General features: G+C 42.1%; 1 pseudogene; it reads left to right on the top strand.

Moving 5' to 3' along the window:
- Positions 1 to 20225, top strand: part of LOC130162005 (potassium voltage-gated channel subfamily C member 1-like) — a 49952-nt pseudogene that overhangs the window by 15602 nt on the left and 14125 nt on the right.

Below are 20225 nucleotides of genomic sequence, written 5' to 3'. Positions count from 1 at the left end.
GCATGGTGGAGAGCTCACACGGTGCCAGAGCCGATTACAGTGGTGGGAGTCTGAATTCTCTAAATGGGGCAAATCTTGTCAAAACACATGAGAGAACAGCGTATTGTGTACTATAGTAACACAAACCACCACACGCTTTAGCACATGTATATGTAAACAAACAGGGACACAGTGTGCACATACAGAGGAATAGTTAAAAACTATTTTAATCGTGTGTTCAATCAAAACTCCTTTCCTCTGCATCAAGACAGTCAATTATTCATGAGCAAAATCCGGCACATACTGTAACCAAAGAAACACTTAACATGCTACAGAAACACATTTACCCACCTCCATTACAACATGCGTCTTACATTTGACCCCCTCAAACACCTGGCTGAACATAAATCACTCTCAGTACACTCACCTTTGTACATTGGCCCATACTCTGTAAGTGTAGCCGCCCATAAACCATTCAGCTGAGCGTTCACACTCACAGCACGCAGATAAATCACTTGGTTTGACACGCCTCCACATGTAACCCTCCAGATCACTCTCACACATGCGACTGTCCCAAACACACGCGTTTAACAAAGGCATACACCAACAAACTCAATGTTAATTAGCTGGCCATTTAAATTGTAGATATTTTGTAATAATTTCTAAGGCTGAAAAATATTTTCATTATTTAGTATTCTGTATTTGTTTTTTATTTAATCAATCAGTTTATTGTTTAGTAAATGTAAGGAAATAGTGAATAATGTTTTTTCCCAAAGCCAAAGGCGACACCATCAAATTACTCATTTTATCCAACATTCAATAACTACAAGAATATTCCATTTGAAATAAAACCAAACAGAGAATAATAGCAAATCTCACATTTGAGATGTTAAAACCTGCAAGTGAAGAGATAGTTTTGCTTAATAAATAACTTAAATTATCCATATTTATTGTCTGCAAATCAACTGTTTGACTATGTTTCAGCACTAATGATGTTACAGTGATACAATTAGATCATATTTTACAATAATAGTGGCTGAGCATTTTGTAATTTCTAATCTCATCTTTACTAGTGATTATTTGTTATATTATCAATAAATCTGCAGATTATTTATGTGATTTACCAATTAATAGTTTGGTTTATATGTAAATGTAAAGAATAGTGAAAAATGGCCACCACAACCCCACGACGAAGTCATTAAATGAAAAATATGCAGTATATCATCAAAAAACACAAAGAAAAGCAGCAAATCCTCACAATTAATAATCTGAAACGTAAAAACCGGCAAAGAGATTCATTTTACCATCAGAGAAGACAAAGAAATCAGAGAATATTCACAGAAACCAGCTACTTTCTGTAGAATGATTGATTATGAAGTATGTTGCTGATTCGTACTACACCGAGCAAATCACACACAGAAGTCAAGTCTCACCTCGTGATTGCGACCACGCTGTTGTGAACACGTGTTTAACAGTTTGGTCAGTGTCTCTGCATGGTCGGCCACGCATCGTTACATGTGGCACTGAAACAGTCAAACTGGATCCCTGCTCGTTCCCTTGGAAAATGACATTGGGGGGCGTCTCTGGGACAATTCCTGTGTGACCATCTGCTTCCTTGTGACTGTGCCTTGTGTCCAAGTGGCAGTGGAGTGGAGGCAGAGTGCGTGTACCATCGTATGACCACTATAAATGGAAACGTGATCAAGAGGAGTGTGTAACAGTTTGATGCGGGAGTGGATTGGGATGAAAATGTGTCAGAATGTCCTGTGGAGGTTTGTTGAGATCAGGACATTGTCTCAAAATTTGACTTGACGTTGAAAGGTTTACAGTTTGATTGTGTAGTTACCAAAAAGTCCTTTTGTGCATGTTTTCTCTTTTATGATGGAATGAGAAAGGACAGAAGGGGTTTGGAGAAAGAGGAGGAGGAGGACTTGAAGGCAGGCGGTCGTCACAGCTAAAAGAACAGGGACTTGCTTCATGTGTCTCGGACAATACAAGTAGGACAGGAGAGGACGGACGGGGTGAGGAAGGGAGGCAAAAGGGAGGATCGGCTCAGAAAGAGGGGGGCCGTGTCGCAAGGACAAACGCATATAGTATGCTGCAGTAATCTGGAGCGAATACAAAGCAGATGAGAGGGAACGGACACATGTACTGTTCACTCACCTCCACACACAGTTTGTTTGTCTTCAAATATATTTGACAGGACTGCAGTGGGAGCGAAATAGAGGGGACCTGAAAGCTGCAGAGCAAATACGACAAAGTGACGTGTGTGTGTGTGTGTGTGTGTGTGTGTAGGACAGCTTACCGATTCAACTGTAGCGTGTCAAGGAGTTGAGTCATTCAGGGAATCTCTGGAACAGAAGTCTGTGTTGTGATTGAAATTTTTACCAGGATCACTTCCAAGAGCGCTGACCTCAGAGAGTCAGTGTTTCTAACACTCAGAAAATAAAGTATATGCAAGGATTACCCAGAGCAGAAGCTAATTATATCTCTCTAAGTTCAGTGCAGCCTCCCTCCAACCTCCATCGCTCCTCCTCCTCCTTCATCTCCTCCTGCATTCAGGTGTTTGATAAGCCTCATGCATACGTATGAGACTCGCATCCCATGTGTCCACGTGTTTTTGCACATATGCAATCCTGCAACACATGCAACCATCCCATTATGTCCCTCCTCTCTTCTGCTCGTCCCCACGTCTACTTCTACCAGTCCCACCCTTTTTCTACGCCTCACCTCTCCTGCCCTTCATTATCCCGCAGTGTCCCACGTCGGGTGCTGGGCAACCACAATCTTCCGCTTTTAACCTCCCCCACTGGTTCGGACACCAGCGTCCTCCACCTGTTTCAATTGCATTTCCCTCGAGGTGAGACACGGCTGCATTTCCTCTGAGACCGAAAGAGGGCTTGTGGGGAATAAAGGGTCACAAGAATTCTATATCTCCTCTGATATTGTTTTCTGCCGATCGTCAGTCTGTCATTATCAGCTGTCATGGAGCTCCTCTTTGAAATGAGCTTCGGTGCCACTTGTTCAGCGCACCTTGAAATCTAGACCGTTCTGCAGTGGTAGGGCCGACTCTTAAAACCTCTGTCTTGTTTTTGCAGTGCAAAGAGGAGGTTGACTAGATAGGTTGCAAGACTGAAATGATCAGCTGATTGAAAGATTGTCTATTGACAAAAGTATTTTTTATTTTGATTATCAATTAATTGTTTAAAAAGTAAAAATTTGATGACAACTGCATTTTTTGCCAAGAGTTATATGAGAAGATTAATACAACTCTCATGCCGAAACACCTGGTGACCGTTAGCTTAGCTTCCATCAAAGACTGCAAATTGGGGGAAAAGTTAGCCTGGCTCCGTTCAAAGGTAACACAATTTATCAACCAGCACTTGTTAATTAACACATTATGTGTTTGTTTCATATGAACAAAAATGTCAAACTGCTTGATCTACAAGCGGTTACGTGCACGCCTTGGACCATTTCTTGGCTGGGAGTCTCAGCGAACATAAGCGCTGCTGGCAGTAGTTTAGTATTTACTGTACAGACACGAGAGTGGTGTCAATGTCAACAATCAATTTAACTCCCAGCAAGAAAAAAAGTGCTTCCGAAATTGTGAAATGTATTCCTGTAATTTGATATCAAGAGTAGAAATGTGGCAGGAAACAAAGGCAAAGAAAGGACGGATGACACGCAACGAGGATCCGCGGCTGTGCTCGAATCGTGGATGTTGCAGTTAGGATTAGGTCGGGGTCAGTATCTTTTACTCCAGGAACCTCCAGAACCACCAATATTTTGACATGTGAATGTTAATTGCACCCCAGAGCTCAATCAGTTGTTTTTTCCATGTGGTATTAACTATATTTAGTAGCCTTTACGCTTGAATGGCGGTCTGAACGCTGTAACTGTGGTTAACATTCGTGGACACATCTCATGGCGTACATCAAACTCACACGAGGAAGCTTTGAGGTTGAGGGTCACAAACAGCTGAGAGCCACTGAAGTGAAGACAAGAGAAAGACTTTTCTGTACTGTTCTCTCTCCCTCTCTGTTCATCCCTCGCTCAGTCTTTCCACTCAGCTTTACTGCTTGTCCATTTCACACGCCATGTCCCTAAAGGGAACTCTCTCTCTCTCTCTCTCTCTCTTTTGACATTTTAGTTGTTCTCTTTGTCTTGTTCAACAATGTTTGACTGTTAGGTTTAGGGTTTTTTTTGGTTTTCTACTAATCTCAGCCTAAAGTAGCAAAACCCTCAACTTCAACATTATTCCTCACAGAATATAACAGTGATGATGATGATGATGATGATGATGATCAAGTGAGGGCTATTCCTGTAAGCCACCCAAGGTTATACTCCCACTGCACACTAAGTGGCTTCTTGGGAAGTCTCTGAGTGATGGGCACAGTCATTCACCCTAAGATAATAGATTAATCACCCGATCCCGGTCTAACCCATTGCTCGGGTTGCCCTTCAGGAGAACGTTCTCTACACTTCCCATCTTTAAATGTTCATTTTTCATGCCTTCATTCATGTGCAGATTTCAAATCATCATTCAATGTCTTCTTATCATCGCTGACTCTGCAGTGGTGGTCGCCTCTTTGCTTTGCCCTCTGGGAAAGGCTCCACGTACTCCTCCTGTCTTACCGGGAGCTGTTCGTCATACTAATGCTGATCAAACATCGCCATCACGGAACAAAAAGCCCTGTCAATAAGAGGCAAAATCCTTTATTTGTCTTTATATCTCTGTCAAGGTCACATTCCCTTGACCCGACAAATGTTAATCTTTCACTGAACGGTCGGGCGGCCGGACCGAGCGATCACAGTTTGGCTCTTGCTCCTCTACATTCAGCCCTTTACGCCAGCTGTAGGAGCAGTATTTGGCTTAGTCCTGTCCTTGGTGCCTGAAAGCAGAGGCTAACGCAGTGGTTGTCATGGTGACAGAGAGCCAGGCAGGGCTGTGGTAATACTGTAATGATAAAGCTCTTCTGGATGGTGCCGCAGTAAACACAGCGCCACTAGGGTCCCGTTAAGGAAGAGCGCAGCACACCGCCGTGCATGCAAAAACGCCTGTAGGGCTTATATCAGCCACGACAATTTCTCCTTGGTTATATCACTTACATTCATGTGCTCCCAACACCTCCTCCTTTTTCCTCCTCGCCATCTCTCTTTATTGCTCTCTCACTCTCTGCCCCTGCTCTCTCTCTCCCTTGATTGGTGAGATTCACGGCATTGTCTTCCCCTCTCCCCTGCTCATCTCCTTTCCCTCCATTCCTTCACTCGCTCTTCTTCATTCATCCATCGAAACACAATCAACACTTTCCATCATCAACTTCCTTTCACAGTGTCTCTCTCTCTCTCTCTCTCTCTCACTCACAAAGACTCTTTCTCACTCGCTTCCCTCTCTCTCTCCCCATCTCTGACTCCCGCTCTTTCAAATTTATGTTGATGATCTTTCCAAATCTAATCTCAGAGTCTAGAGAGTGAGGGAGACTCTATTGGGCCTTGAAGGTCATTGGGCTGCAGGTGTCACACATGGAAGCTTTACTGTAGGGAATTCAGCGCATTAGGCTTCACACCATTATTACAGTGTGCCTCTGAATCATATATCCAGGGCATTAACATGGATGTTCAGCCCAGAACACACACACACACACACATACACATATCTTTCTCCTCATTGCAACATGAAGGTGTGTGTGTGTGTGTGTGTGGGGGGGGGGGGGGGGGGGGGCAGAGACAAAGTGCCTGAGGAGATAAATAAGTGTGACGTGAAAGATTGCTGCTCCTCCTTTTATCATCTTCCTCCACCTCTTTCTTTCCCTCTGTCTCTCCGCTCATCCCTCTCCATCACCTCAATGCAGTGCTCATGTAGCTACCACTCACTATCTGTGATCAGCAAGTGTGTGCACACACCTCATGTGCCCATAGGCTGTTTGTCTCTCTTACGTGGTGAGTCATGTCCACACACACACACACACACACACACACACACACACACACACACACACACACACACACACACATACATGCACACACGCACTTGTGCCAGGCACTTACGCCAACACATGTACACATGGGCGCATACAGTACACACACACAGATTTGATGAGTAGCTTTAAGTACAGTTTATTACTGTTGAAGCAGTGGGAGTGCTTCTCCATCTTTCTTCACACACACCTTGTGATGGATTGATCAATATTGATTTGATGTTCAGATCTACAGTGTAATCCACTGTGCTGGGCCATCTGCAAATACTGTTTGATTTAATTACACAAGCCACGAACCCTTGTTTCACTAATATTGTGTCGTGGCTTTTAGTTATAGCGCGGTCGAATTCATTGCAGCACATCCTATAGGTTAAAGCTGCAATTAGCATGTTATCATTGCTAATTTGTGCCCTCAGACCTGAATGTATTTTTGTCTCTCACAGAATGAAAAGTTCAGCTGTCATTGCTTCTCCTTGCCGAAGTTGAGGATATTCTGTATTTCATTCTCAGGGTTTCAGATTGAAACACAGACGTGTTATTTCCTGTGTGTCTAAGATTTCCCACCAGTAAAAGCACCCGACGCCAAAGTTTGATTTAGAGAAAGAGGGCGAATCTGGAAATCAGGAGAGGCTTTGTGGTTGCATTACAAATCTCTGGTGCCCTCGCTGTATTTGTACAGAGACAAGAAAGACATAATGCTTAGAAAGTCTTTCTGTGTGGATGTATATTAATACAGTGGTGTAAAAAAAATGTAGTTCAGGGCTCATTGTTAAATAGAAATTTATTTAAATTTATTTAAATAACACAATTACACAATGATCTAGATAAAAGCTGATCAACACTGTGGGTGAGATCTTTACTTTGTCCATATATTTTCATTTTGAGCTTATACCAAAACCTGATTTATGTTTGTCTGTTATTTGGAGGTGTCTCTGTCGCAGAGACTTCCAAAGTATTTTCTTGCAGCAATAAACAAAAGGTTTGGATGTGTGCGTGGGACATCCTAGTTTAAACCGATCAGTTATTGTTCCAAAGTGTATCTTCAGTGAATGATGAGCATCATGATCTGGTCAAACATGAACGCTGATTTCACAGCATTCAATATATGGTGTTCTGATAGTATCAGCTCAGCATGAACAGCATTGGCTTTTAGGCTTATTATTTTGGCAGTGCACTAACTGGTCAACAGCCAAATTTAGCAGAGTAATGTATGTATTTTTTAATGAGATCATGTTGAACATCTTGAGATGAGGACGTCTTTGCTGCAGCCTCTGTGTTTGTCATCAGATTGGTGGTTTTGTACATTATCGTACATCTTGACTAACGCCGCTTTTAGTCAGATCCATTCATGTTGACGTACTGTGGAGATTAAGGTTCTAATAGTTTTAGATTTCTTTCTGCACTGACGTGTAGTAAAAGCACCCACAGAACTCCCTCTGTCCCTCTGCTTGACAGAATTTGCTGTTATGGCGAATGCCTGTCATTTACTATTAGCCCTTCAATGTCCTGATAGCGTTCCTTCTCTTTCTTTGTCTTCGCACTCCTCCTCTCACTATCACTTCTTTTTAGAAGTTCTCTTGTCATGACACGGTCACATCATGTCGAGATCAACAGAATGATGAGCTACCTGAGCTTAGCTTAGCAGATCTTAGCTCGGGGTCCGTTCCTCTGTCAGTGTTTGAATTATGCTTAGTGCTCTGGCATGCAGTCTTCAGCTTCTCTCACTTCAATAGCGCTCTGTCCTTTCTCCTGGACCGCTTCAACTCTTTTTCCTTTGTGCCTCTCTACGCATGGATCCACATCGTCTGGTCTGCCTCCCACCTGTCCACCCCCTCCTGTGTCTCCACCTGTGTAGCCTACATAAAAGATATGTAACTGCAGTTTTGCCACTATTTTCAGTTTGCACTCTCTTGTATATGAGTTCCTTTGTACATGTGTAATGATACTCTTCTTCAGCTCTGGAAGCACTGCAGCATGCTAAAACTCAGATCTTCTACCAGTGCTCCTGGTTATTATATTACTCACATCATTAACATCCTCACAAGGAATAATGGCAACAGGAACATAAAAAATAAGAGCATAACACCTCAAGGCAAAACTCTCCTCGTTGCCCTGATTTGTACATGTGAAGGGATTCTGGTGCTCAGCCAATGAGGAAACATCCTGAGCAGGTCCTGCTGGTGCTATCCTGCTTCCCCGGGACTGGGGGGCTGGTATGGGGGGGTGGGGGGGGTGGAGGTAGGAGGGTGACTGAGAACCTTAGTGTGTGTGTGTGTATGTGTGTGAGAGTGTGTTTTCACGATACAGAGGGGGAGAGCACTGCAGCAATCTGAGAAAGTAGGTCAGACATCGACTAGCGAGAAACATAGAGGAGAAAAGAGGTAGGGGAAAGAGATGGAGAAGGAAGGGGGAGAAGGAGAGAATAGAGAAGGAGTAGAGGGGGAGGAGAAAAGACCAGAGAGGGGGGTGGTGGGAGGGTGAAGGCTTGTGAGGATAACAAGATAGAAAATTAGAAAACTCCGAACAAACCCGATGCATACATTGCAAAACTATTTAGAATATAAAGAGATGTTCTCAACAGAAATATATCTCCACTTTAAATGATGTTTCCTTACGCTGCTTCTGTAGAGCAACACAGCATAACCTACTTCAATTACCAGCCAACAACCATTATGCTAATTCACATACAAATCCCAATCCCAATATAGCAATCGAAAACTACAGAATGGACAGTCATGGCTGACTTTCCTGGAAGATCACTTCTGTGGCTAAATGCTTGTCAGCTAATCTCCTCCATAAATACCGTGGGTCAGAGTCTTAAGTCTTCTGCTTAGTCTGATTCTGTCATGGAGGCAAATGCGTGTAGGCTTAGGCTCTCCGCCTTTCAATCCAAAGAGGGAGAAGCGAGACCTTTCAAGAAAAATAACTGAAACCGGTTCCCTCCGTTTGCTTAGTTATAAGGCTTCCTCATATAAGTATGTTGCTCTTGATATTACATAAGTGCATAATGTCGAAAATACACGGTGACACGCACAATACACTGAGGGCACTCAGGCTTCTTATATATATGGACTCCACTCAAGTATGAATTACCTTTCTCTTTTGCTCTTCAGGCCATGTCTGTGTTTTATTATTTATTTGATAAAGCACAAAGTACACAGCATCTATAAATACACTGCAGGGCTTGTAGGAATGGACCGCAACGGGGAAAGATTGTGCAGTAGCCACGCACACACTGGTGTTATCACGCTACTGCAATTGATTCAGTGACAATTGAATGTGCTATAGTAGAATAATAAGCTTGGGTACATATAGACACTGAGCCTGCAGAGCACACACAGGCGGCCAGTGTTAAGAAAACTGCCTTTGAGTGATAATAAAAAATAAAATAAGAGAAAAAAAGAGCAAACCTGAAGAATAAACTCTGGAAAACAACAGAGATCTCTGTGGTGGGACAGTGTGGTGTGGCAGGGTTATGACTTCACTTATTTTTTTTGTTTTTTTTGTCCAGGAAATTTTCCCCCGAGGACAAAGATTTGGAAGTGAACAAGCAGACATGGAGCTGCAAGACATTGTAGTATAACTTGTATAAAGAGGTGGATAAGGGGACAGAGGGCATATGCCAATGGAAACTGGGACTTTACTATTACTTGTCTTTCTTGGTCACAATAACAACGGTAATTCAGCGAAGACGGCTTCAACCAAACAGTTTATGTGTTTCAGGTAAACACCAAGATAACGCGGTAGCTTCCTCACTGATGTTTAGGAACAGATAACTCAGATGCATCCAACTAGGAGGCAGATATACACCGTGTATTTGTGGCAGTTAAGCCGTATTATACAGCCTTACGTTTATGGCCTAATCCATAACTTTGTTTCTAAGACTTGAAAAACATTAATTATTTAAAAGTGCCAGACATCTTTTGCCCTACCGAAGTGCCAGGGAGCAGGTAGAACAACAGCAGAAAAAAAAAAGAAAATTTAATTTAATTCTTAATTTGAGCTTTCATATCAACTGGTCTAAATGTGTGATGAAGCAGGAAAGGCTGATGTTACCTGAGGATGTAAGTTGAATCTGCATGTGAGAATATATGAACGTGGTGTAAACGCTGTAGCTTCTTGAAATATTAAATACAAAGATTCCAAAGAAACTAACATAAGTTTGCAGGGTCTTACATCATATCGTATATCCGTAAACAAATGTCTGTTTACTAGAAAACCGCAGTTCAACTTTGACAGTTGCACCTCTAAACTCACGCTTTGACACTTTGAACACAGAACACCCGCTGAGCTGTGGGACTTCTCACTTGTTTACTGGACTGTGGTATACAGATGGTATGCAGTTATTTATCTATCTTATCCTTACAGCTTCTTGTCTTTCTCATCCCTCCATCCCATCCTGTGTCCTCTCTAGCAGAGTATCGCAACTTAGTGGTGTTTTTCTATTACTTTTCTACCCTCTTCTTTTTTTTTGGATTGAGTGTTACATTAATGCACTGTGATTTTGCTCTCTGTTTCTTCTGCACTTTTCCCCCGATTTCATGTAAATGATGTCTTAAGAGGTGTGTCAATCTGAGGCAGGGCCCTCGGGGTTTTGGGTCTAGGCGGACCTGGTTTCAGGTCCAGGTCTCCTCTGATGTTCTTGGGCAATTTAATCTTAGTATATAATAATTGTGAGAGAAAAAATAAAGCAAACATATACATATTAGCTCCTTTTTAAAAGGGGAGTTTGATATTGAACTGATAGCGCTATTAATAATTTGATTAACTTATAATCACAGTAAGTTATCATTTTCCTGATGGCACATGATATGACATGATACTGACAGCACATCTATTTTTACACCTTCATTGTTCATCACAATCATTTATGACTGTCAGATGTAATTTGGTTAGGCCTAATGAGTCTGATTGTCCTTGGACTTCGGTCACTATGGGTCAAATTGTGCCAAGGTCCTCCTCAGGGAAGGTCCACTTGCCTGCTGTGCTGTTACAAAACAAATCTTTGCTTCTTTTTTTATTTTGAAAAATAATTTTTACACGCACACAAGGTTTGTGTATTTGGCTTAAGTATCACTTATGTGTATTTGGGTTGGGTGTGACAGAACAAGGGTCGCACATACACCTGTTGTTTCCCTTTGCTGTTGGCTTGAGGTTTCAAACTGCACTAAAGCGATAGTTTTTCTTTATGCTTTTTTATGTTATTTTGCCCTGCTGAACTTTCTTGATTTGCACCTGACTCTTCCTCCTTCTCTCACTTTCTTTTTCTCCTTTCTCTTCCTGTCTTTTTTTTCTGTTTGCTGGTTTCTTCCTTTTCTTCTAGTATGTGGCATTTGGCTCCCTATTCTTCATCCTCATCTCCATCTCCACTTTCTGCATGGAGACGCATGAGGCCTTCAACACCATCATCAACAAGACAGAGAACGTCACGGTGGGCAACTTCACCCGTGAGGAGATTGTATACGAGGTGGTGACTGACAGCTGGTTGACATACGTGGAGGGTGTGTGTGTCATCTGGTTCACCATCGAGGTCCTGCTGCGAGTCACCTTCTGCCCAGATAAGCTTGAGTTCTTCAAAAGCACCCTCAACATCATCGACTTTGTCGCCATCCTGCCCTTCTATCTGGAGGTGGGCCTGAGTGGCCTGTCCTCCAAAGCTGCCAAGGATGTCCTGGGCTTCCTCCGTGTCGTCCGATTCGTCCGTATCCTCCGAATCTTCAAGCTCACTCGCCACTTTGTGGGTCTCCGTGTCCTTGGCCACACCCTTCGTGCCAGCACCAATGAATTCCTCCTGCTGATCATCTTCTTGGCCCTTGGTGTCCTCATCTTTGCCACTATGATCTACTATGCTGAACGAATTGGCGCAGACCCGGATGACCCAACAGCCAGCGCCCACACCAACTTCAAGAACATCCCCATTGGATTTTGGTGGGCCGTTGTGACCATGACCACGCTGGGCTATGGAGATATGTATCCGGAGACGTGGTCTGGGATGCTGGTGGGTGCGCTCTGTGCCTTGGCTGGTGTGCTGACCATTGCTATGCCTGTGCCTGTCATTGTCAACAACTTCGGCATGTACTACTCTCTGGCCATGGCCAAACAAAAGCTGCCCAAAAAGAAGAACAAACATATCCCTCGAGCACCCCAACCAGGATCCCCCAACTACTGCAAGCCAGATGCCCTGGCCATGGCTACTGCCTCACCTCAAAGGATCTTGGGAAATGTCCTAGGTGGAGTGATGGGTTCTGGAGGCATAGGGGGTGACTGTCCTCTCGCCCAAGAAGAAATTATAGAGATTAACAGAGGTGAGAGATTTAATTTTTCATAGCTCACATTTTTACACTCAAAGTAAATTGGGTAAAAATTGACTAACAGGCTTCTGGGAAATTTACTTACTTACGGTTTACTGATGGCAGTTTTAGGCATGCATGCTGATGTTTTCAGAGGTCCAGTGGAGGATTAGAGTGCCAAAGAGAGAGAAATGCGAGTACTATCAGGAAGTGATGCATAGTTGATTCTGGATCCACCCTGAAGAAATCACTGGCCCATCAGAACTGATGTGTAATTTATGATCAACTGGTTGGTCCACGGTCGCCTTAAGGCACCCATCTGTCAGTGAAGAACAAACACTGTAGAAGTAGAATGAACTCAATTATCTATTAAAACAGCTTAATGCATCTCAATTTGGGCTGACTGCGGATATTTCTCTCTGGCATTAGCAGTAAAATCAGGAGGGGAGGTAAATTGGCTCTTTGTTTGCCCTTTACATGCTTCGGTCATACGCAGCAATAATGCACCTTTAATGCATTACTTTACTGCCTGAGTCATCAGACAGAAAATATTGGTTTTATCAGTGCTTTTACTACATCCTGTCTGCTTGGCTGTCTTCCAGTCTGCAAAGGTTTCTCGTAGGTTGTTAGTAGATTTATTTATTTTTTTTAGCAGGAAGTTTTATTAGTCAAAATTGTCTCCAAGACTGTTTTGCAGTATCATCATCACAAGCTCCAACACAACAAACAACAGCATATTGTACTGTATTTTAACTTAATGTCTCTCTGTGTGTGTATTGTCTGAAATAGTCATCCCCGATCATAACTGAACAATTGTGACCATTCAACATCTTTGACAGTTTTACAGGGTCATCCTCTGTCATATACAAATGTAATGATTACTTTTGATTAATTATTTGGTTGATAAAATGTAAAAAAAGAATAATGCAAATGCCCTTCACAAGATTTTTGGCTGATTAACAGCAAGAAACATCCAAAATATCAATATTCAGTGCTAATAAATGTATATGAAAAACAAAAGTTAAATTTTAAATGACGAATTGTTTTAGCACTTGTTTAATTATAGTGACCCTACGGCACTGTGTAACAAAACTTAAACAAAATTTAAATATTTTGAAATATCTGCAATAACCCTACTTGTTGTTACAGCTCTTTGACTATTACCAGACCTCATGATGTCAGTCTGCAATACAAAATGCATTGCTTTATTTTGTCAGACTTGATCAATGAAAAAAAGTAATAGAAATTTATCTTCAGCATGTGTGTGAAACAGTATTTTCCCCTCTATGTCGCCCCACCCCCACCGCTCTCCCTTTCCTCTAGATTCCAAGCAGAACGGTGATGCAGCCTCGGCCGCCCTGGCTAATGAGGACTGCCCCACCATCGACCAGGTGCTGAGCCCAGACGAGAGGAGCCCTATTGGGCGTGGGCCTACCCGGGAACGCTACCAGCAGGACCGCGCCTGCTTCCTGCTCAACACCAGGGAATTCCGTGCCACAGATGGGAATGTGCGGAAAGGTACGTTTCACACCAGGAGACAGACACATAAACATGCACATCTTCTGTAAAAAGATCCACACAGCAAGATGCCAGGCACAACATACTGTAAGCATGTATGCTATTTATGTCCGGTGTGCATCCGGTGCAGATAAGCACACACAGGTTACTGCATGTACATACGATCAGATTCAAACACTCAGGAAAGATGGTTTGGACGGGAGAGCTTACATGAACATGACTTTTGGAAGCCTCAGCTACCGATAGAAGGCTCCGGTCACAGCAAGCAGGAAAACGTACACACATATACAGTCATACAACACACGCACATACACTCAGCTCTTTTGCTCTGCTCTGTTTGTTTCCACCTCTTCACATTCATGTTGTCTGTATTTCCATCACCGCTTGGTATTATATTTTATTTCTTGTGTCAGACAAGATTTTCTGTCCCTCTACCTCTCTTCTTTTTCTTTCTCTCCTCACTCCCTCAGTCATGTCTTCCATTTTTTTCATGGTGTCTCCGAAGTTTGTCGTGTATCCCATGATGTCACATTCATTCATGCTCATGAACGATCTCAGTCTTTCTCTGTCTTCTGGACTCAGACAGTTGACCATGCATTAATTTACTTCTCGTCACTTCTGTTTCTCCCTCTCTGTTTCTCTCTCTCTCCTGCCTCACGTCTTCCTTTTCTTTTGGCTTGCCGCCCTGCCCTCTCTCCCACCCTCTGTAATGACTCCCCCACCCACCACTCCCCCTCTAACCTGCACCCCCCCCCCCCCCCCCCCCCCCCGGCTCCCTTTCCCCTCTGCCCCATCTTCAAACCCATGCCCTCATTTCCCACCTTCTTTTCCTTATGTGCAACATTGTAACCCCTGATGCCTTTTTTTTTTTTAATCCCATATGCGTTTTCTTTGTGCTCATGAAAACCTGACACCTTGATTCATTTACTGCTGCAATCTAACCACCACCACTGTCGCCAACCTGCACCTAAACACTCCCTCACACTCCTTCCAAACTTTCAACACCCCCTGTTGACAACAAACTAGAGGCAGCAGCCCTGGCACCCAGCCCAGACTCCCCTCTGACTGAGGATTGGTATAAGATGGAAGGGTCTCTGTTACAGCAGGACCTCAATGCAAACTCCACCTCCTCCTGGATCAAACCATAGACCAGAGGTAACACTGACAAAAGTTAAAAAACAATAACGAAGCCCGTAGCTTAGTCAACTTTTGGCCGAAAACATCCAGTAATTCTGATCTGGCTCTCCATGACATAGCATGTTTTGCAGTTGCACAAATTACACTACACCAGCACAGCACCCACTTAAACACACACACAGGCACACACACTATGCATGACTTCAAATGACAGATACACACCACCATTTCCACAGTGTTGTGTCTACATGTTCAATGGAGTTTGAAGTGTCACCTGTGAAGAGTCTTCTCTGTGCCTGAGAGTGTGCTGTCAATTTTGAATATTACATTAAAAGATTGACGCCAGCTGCTGAGCTAAGGTTAGATAGAGCTTAAATCTGAATATTAAGGTTTGGGTGGCAAATGGCATTTTAAGGCTCATTATCTTATTTGTGAGGTATTTTATCCAACAACACTTAACCTCAGCCCAGTATCCTACCTGCATACAAATTTGCTTCATTATAATTTTGTGAACTCAGCGACAATCTCAATAAACAATGTACAAGATGTAAAAAAAGAAAAAAAAAAAAGATTTTTTGGAAAGAAAATGGGATTGCTCTGTGATATACATCCACAATGAGTAGTGTGCACTAATATGTGTATGTTTGTGTATGTTTGTGTCTGTGTGAGAGCTTCAAACTTGCATTAGAGTCATGAGTGCAAGAGCGAGCGCGTGTGGACGTCCACATGTGCAAATAACACCCGGCAGCTCGAGCGAAAATAACCCAGTTGTCGTGTCCTGTGTCAATAACTAATAAAACACACACTAAAGAAGACTGAACGGGAACAGTGGGTCAACGTTGTTGTCTGATGTGCCTCTGTGTTGTTGTTGTCTCTCTCTTCAGGTTGTGTCATATCACGCGTGTGTATGTGGGCTTTTTCATTCTTACATGTTATACACTGTGTCTCTGTCCTCTCAATGCCGTCTGAGTGTTGTGTTTGTGTTGTCGTGTGTGGCTTAATTTTGTTTTTTTTCCCTTCTGTGTTTATTCGTGTCGCTCCCTCCCCTGCGGACCTCAACCTTGGTAAACAAAAGCCTACACTGCAACCCAGAAACTTTTTTTTCCCTAAAAAAACCCCCCAAAAACACAGTCTACCTACATTCCTACAGTATATATAATATGTACATGTACTCATGCACAGGTTAAAGTGACCAACTCTTCAGGAATAGCACCTTCAGTGGCACTTTCTTCTATGCTACAACACATTTCAGGCTCAAAGATGTGCATACTTACATGTACGTATGCCTTATTTCATGTGAAATCATTTGGCCGGCCTTGATAGCTTCACACAGTTGTGACGCTGATTGCAGTATGACAATCATCTTTCCAAGGCCCAAGGTCACTGGGGTCAGGGGAGCCGTCGAGGTCAAGGGATAGTACCTCTTGAGACATGCCACGCTGGAAACAAGCAAACGATTTAAAACTATTATCACTCAATGTCCTACCTCAGCTTTGTAAACAAAGCCTCTTGACTTTTAAACCAGTTATTTCAATGCTGATTTACAAAATACTGTGCTGTGAGCGTGTAATGGATCTGAAATACTATTCCCTAGACCCTGTAACTGTGCTTTCAGTGCCTAGTGTAGTCCAAAGTTCAGGACCTTTTGTATTTCCTCTGTGGAGACCTGGATAGAAATCCAAAGCTGCACTCTGTGACTGAAACACTTACACACTTAACCGACCAGACAGACAGACAGACAGACAGACAAAACACTGTGACAGATTTGATTGAAAAGAGGCTACATGCTGTCTAAGGTAAGCAAGCCTTGAGCTGTCCAAGCCTTTCACTTACAGGTCGCTGCCATTGCTTCAGTTTCAATGGTTCTTATGTATAAACTGCAATTTAAATGCTACAAAAATCCCTCTTTAAAGTAAATCAGGAGTTTATTGAAGAAAATAAGTGCTGGAGTCACTAGGAAGCTGCTTCAGGGTTTGGTTTCTTGCAGGAAAGTTTAGGTTGGGCATCTATAACGGCCCTTGCTCCTTTGTCAGTCTGTATTAATATGTCGAACCTTGTGCACTGGGAATAGAGATTGTACTGGGTGGCTACAGTAAATCTCCAGAGCCTGATTCTCTAGTGTTTTGTAAAGAGGAACATGTGTATACAGCCCTGTGATAGACAAATGACCTGTCCTCACTGTTCCCCACCTTTCACCCAGTGCATGTGTAAATAAACAGTTGGCTACATATAGAAAGTTTTGTATATGGTTAAAAAAATCTGCCATTTACGTGAAGACAAACAGTTCTGAATATCTCCAAATTAGCAAAAATTGAAAACAAATGAAAAAGGAAAATACTTGATTCCTGTTAGTTAATGTCCCTGTTCTCCGCTGATGGCAAGCGTTCTCCTTCTTGCCTTTAAAGAGGGATTCTCGTGCTGTCCGAAACTCATTCTTGTGTGCTTCAGTTGTGATTTCTTTCGTAGATACACGCATAAGATGTATTTGCCGACTTCTTTTATTAGCTTTTCCGTTTCTTCTCTTTGATTGTTGGCCATTTGACTTCTTTACGCACCCAATGCAATATGCATGGCTCACTAAGGTCAAACGGTCAATCACCCCTTTGATTGCCCACTCCCAATCACTCCTCTAGACCTTCTTCAAGGATCTGTCTCGTTGGGTTCTGTCTTTCTTCCTCTGTCTCTGCCCCTCTCCTCTCTCTCAGTTCCTCACTGTACCTGTACAATTGTTTTATTTTTCTTTGTGTTTCTTGGGGTCTTTCTTGTGCTTATTTGTGTCCTTTGTTTCTAACATGGTGTGTACATCTTTCATTAAGTATATCGTGGTGTATTATGTCCATAGGATTAAGTTATATTTATTTTTGATTATTATATTTTGCTGTTGCATATGATCTGTTTTTGTTTGTTTTTTTTCTCGATGTTTTTGAGTTTTGTACAACTGTGTTTTGTGTTTGGTGATTTGACTTCTCTGTGTTCTTCCTGTGTTCTCCTATAAGTTTTACCATCACCAGCTATTTGTCCTCTGAGAATTGGACCGATAAAGGACATTTCTAACAAAACGGTGAAATTAACATAAAAATGGCACAAATCTCACTGGTTCAGGACATTCTCAAGGACTTTTTTGGAAAAAAAAAACCTCATTATTCATTACTAACAAATGAAAAATTTTAATGTATATTTGACCTAAGAATAAAGATAATATCTTTTATTTTTCAACACCCATCACTTTTAAACCGGCAGAATTTCTGCATCGCAATTTAATACAATGTTGAGGCTTAACAAATATCATACATTAAACAGAATATGCATAAATCTATTCATAAACAAGCTGTTATATTTAGCAGGGCGCATTCGCTCTTCAGCCACATTTCATCACACCCTTATTTACCCTATCGTTTATTATTCATAATGATGATATTTATCAGAATAGATTGTTGGTGGAATTATTTTCTAAGACCAGAAGTTTTCTAATATCCACAAGGCATCCGCAAAATTATTCATCACTACTAATTTCTGCTGTAGACAATTTTTACATTACAGTCAGAGGCTCAGTACAATATACCGACTCTAAATTTAACTCTTAAAAGCTTCCTTGTGTAAAATAATAATTTGTGTGAAAATGTGTTTTATGTGGTAACACTTGTCAGTGTCCTCCTGTATGTCATTGTTCTCTTTTAGTCGGAAGTCATCTGTAAATCGTCTTCTACATTGTCATGCATGTTGTAACGTGTGTAGCAGTACCACTGTGTTTGTTACTGTGTTGCCTCATCTCAACACTCTGCAGATATTCTTTTGTCTGAGCCAGATTTTTACCTTGCAATAGGAATAATACATGATATGTATATATGTACAGCATGTATGTATGCGCATATGATAAATATTTATGTTAAAGTATGACAAGTATACAAAATATTGAATGGGATCACGCTTTAATGATGACAGCTGATGCATATATGTCTGTATGACCTACATGCAGGTAACAAGAGGAAGCAGGATACAGTTCCTGTCATTTAGTTTCCCCAAAAGTATGTACTGTATGGACACATTGTGGCTTCAGTAATGGTCATGAAGAGATCAATACATCTAATTATGGGTAACAGGAGATCAACCATATCTTTAACAGGCAATTGATCCCATGTAGGAATGATACAGTGTGTAGCCGTGCTAAGAATAGCATCTGAAGCGTCAGCAATTCCTGTGTATCCATAGCAAGCGCACGCTCATGAAGTCAAGAGGTCAAGTAGCTCTCTGCCTCCTACATACATACAGTACATACAAGAATGATTAAGTCTATTCTTTTGGTTCAGTCTGTTCAGCGTTACATGATTATTTCCTTGGTAAACAGTCTGCTCAGAATATTTGCAGTTTTCCTCTCTCTGTCCCTCTGTGTCTTCCCTCTACACAACCTCCTCCTTCTGTGATTAACACTCATTCTCCATCCCATCCCCAGGCCGCCACTGCAGTGCAAGTGTAACTAAAGTCTGACTGTAGGTAGGTACGTACTCCCTCCATAGTGTAAATTAAGTGTGACTTTGGGCAGGAATTATGTCATCACTGAATACAGTGACAGCCAGACTCAGCGTTTCCCCTGACAGACGATCCCAAAGCACAAAGCCCCCGTTGATATTGTTGTAAATACAGTAGTTAGCATAGAGAGGAGCTAGCTAGCAGACCGTGACAGACTGCAGTGGCTGAGACATGATTACTTTTACAGTATGAGTATCTTTATCGTCATTTCTGAAAAAAAAAACGTTCCTTGTGTTGAATTTCACCAAGCAATGCTTCGAAACCAAACCATTACTTGTTACGTTATATACCATCACACTATTTATATCTAAAACACCATCAGAACCGCGTTCCTTCCTGGTCCACATTATTCTTCATCAGTTTCACCTTCATCTAATCAAAAGATGGGAATTCATTTTTTCTCCTCCATATTTTACTCATGTCCCACTTGACAAGTGTTTCAAACCCTCTAATTCCAGACTTGAAATGGGCAAATAAAGGACATTTATTCACAGCAACAGAGCCAACATTAAAGCCTTTTACTAGTTTAGTTCGGTTGAAGATCCTAATGTATGTAAAACCTAGTGTCCTCTGTTTCCTTTTATCACATGAGCAGTGTGTTATGCTCTATTTTCCCTTTCTTTCTTTCTCTCTCTACTGTGCATGCTGCATGCTGATTTTCGCTTAGCACCGCGAATAGATCCAAAGGAATTCCTCAGTAGAATCAAAACCCTCGAAGCTTCATATACGGGCTTCTCCACCTTGTTCTTGTCAACTCCCATACTGCGTACTTCAAATCTTTTGAGCATTCGTCACC

This window comes from Seriola aureovittata, chromosome 21 (genome assembly GCF_021018895.1).
Source record: "Seriola aureovittata isolate HTS-2021-v1 ecotype China chromosome 21, ASM2101889v1, whole genome shotgun sequence".
NCBI classification, from domain to species: Eukaryota; Metazoa; Chordata; class Actinopteri; order Carangiformes; family Carangidae; genus Seriola; species Seriola aureovittata.
This window is presented reverse-complemented; position numbering and strand designations above follow the sequence as displayed.